Source organism: Babylonia areolata, chromosome 31 (assembly GCF_041734735.1).
Source record: "Babylonia areolata isolate BAREFJ2019XMU chromosome 31, ASM4173473v1, whole genome shotgun sequence".
NCBI lineage: Eukaryota > Metazoa > Mollusca > Gastropoda > Neogastropoda > Buccinidae > Babylonia > Babylonia areolata.
In genome coordinates this window covers 19,473,952-19,476,451 of record NC_134906.1, presented here as the reverse complement: position 1 = coordinate 19,476,451, position 2,500 = coordinate 19,473,952, and positions in this window count along the sequence as shown.

Here is a 2,500-nt window from a genome sequence, read left to right as displayed (position 1 = left end):
AGACAAACAGGGAGGTGGCCTCATATTTGGCCCACACCTCTCAGGGGCTCCAGGGTTCTATGTCATTGAAGAGACAGGCCACCAGGGCCCCTCCATATACCACGCCGCCTAAGTCAAAGCAGCGTGTGCAGAATCAGCGGCAGAGGAATAAACCACCTTATGTCTGTCCAAGCCAACCGGCCATGCCCAAGGCCAGAAGGCAGCACCCCCAATGACTGGGCCCCGATTCAGCACCGCCAGTCGTTCAGCCCCTCTAAGTAGGAAACTTGTCCCGGCATGCACATCAGTGGCGTGCTCTGGGACTCAACGACGGGATTGTGTCAGTGCTAGAGTCGGGGTACATGCTGCCTTGGGCGGAGGACCGCCCCCCTCTAAGATCCACTCCTCCTCCTTATGTGCCCAGCTCGACGGAGCAGGAGAGCGTCTTAGAGAAAGAGATATCGCACCTACTCCTCATAGGGGCGATATCTCAACTCTCGGACCCGGGCCCTGGTTTTTACGGCTGGTTGTTCGTGATTCCAAAGGTCTCGGGAGGGTGGGGACCAGTTTTGGACTTGTCCCCCCTCAACAAATTCCTCCCCAAAATCAAATTCAAGATGGACACACAGGCACAGATTCGGGAGACCATCCAACAAGGCGATTGGGCTACCTCTATCGATCTGGAAGATGCTTATTTTCATATCCTCTTCCATTCGGCATCCCGTCGGTACCTGAGGTTTGTGTGGAGGGACAATGTGTTCCAGTTCCCGGCCCTCCCATTTGGTCTGTCCCTTGCCCCTTTCCTGTTTACCAAGGTGGTGCGGGAATTGGTGTCCATCGTCCGCTCGGAATGCATTTGTCTCTGTGTGTACCTGGACGACTGGCTTATCCTGGCCCAGTCGCAGGCCCTGTGCCAGAGTCATACGGCCAGACTTCTAGACCTTTGCTCCCAACTGGGCTTCCTCATGGACCAGGAGAAATGCGATCTGTCCCCAAGTCAGTCCCTCGACTTCTTAGGGATGAGATTCGACACGCGGTCCATGATAGTCTCTCTGACGCCAGATTGCTGGGACCGTCTGGCGGGCCTCCTCAGCCACTTGTGCCGCTCCTCCCAAGAAACAGCGCGGACACTTTCTTCCCTCCTGGGCATGATGGAGTCCACGGCACCTCTCATTCCCCTGTGCAGGGTTCTCAAGCGCCCTCTCCAGAGGGCACTGAGGTTACGCTGGTCCCAGAGCACTCAGCCATGGGATACCCAGATATGTCTGGGTGAGTGGTTCCTCGAGGTGACATCAGAGTGGTTAATCACCCCTCTTCGGACACAGGGGGTGCCCATAGCTCCACCTACTCTTCAGGTGGCACTCTTCACAGCCTCCTCCTCCCTGGGCTGGGGAGCCCACATGGACTCACTCCATGCAGCAGGGACTTGGTCCCCGGAGGAGCGCCTATGCCACATCAATGTTCTGGAACTGGAGGCAGTTCGCAGGGCTCTCCTGCACTTCATGGGGGAGGCCACTGGCAAGACCATCCGCTTGTTCACGGACAAGACGACGGTCGCATGTTATGTGAACAAATGGGGGGGAACGCACTCGGCAGACCTCTCCCTGCGGACCGAGGCCACAGCAAGGGCATTGCACTTTCAGCGAGACACTTAGCAGGAAAAGCCAACATCTTGGCAGATACTCTCAGCAGGTCCAAGAGTGTCATACGCACAGAGTGGACCCTGGACAAGGACAGCCTTCAGGGGGTGTGGGAACAGTGGTTTCGACCGATAGTGGACCTTGTTCAAGAAGAGACTTCCCACTTATGTCTCTTCGGTTGCTGACCCAGAAGCGTGGGCAGTGGATGCTCTCTCTCTAGACTGGAGCAGTCTGATTGCCTCCGCGTTTCCTCCCTTTCCAATTCTGTCCAAGGTTATACGGAAAGACAGATTGGAACGCCCGCAGCTGATCCTCATTGCGCCGAAATGGCCAGCCCAGACCTGGTTTCTGGACCTTCAGTCCCTGACACATGTTCCACCCCTGGAACTTGAAACCAAATCTCATCTGCTGAGGCAGCCTCACTCGGGCATTCCTCATTCCAATCCTCAACTGCTCCACCTGCACGCATGGCTGCTGTGCGGTTGGAACTGTCAGCATCACCATTGAAGTCCTCGACCCCTCGGTCGGCCTCTGTGTCGGCTGCGCTGACCCAGGGGTGTGCCTCCTCTGACCTCCTCTCCATAGTCACCAGAGCAAGGAGGCAGGGAACGGAGACTTTGTATGACTTTCGCTGGAAGAAATGGTTGCGGTGGTGTACAGCTCAGGGCATTCCCCCTACGAACCCTACGAGCATGCAGCTGGCCAACTTTCTGGCTCACTGCTCCTCGGTTTTCATCCTGTCTGCTAGTTCTGTGCGAGGGTACAGGTCTGCCATCTGTACCACAATCAAACAGCTAGGTGGTCCCGCCTTTGAAACGTATTTCCTGCTCAGAGAGGTGGCTAGGGGTGCCCCTCTGAAGGAAGCTAGAAACCCCAGAAGA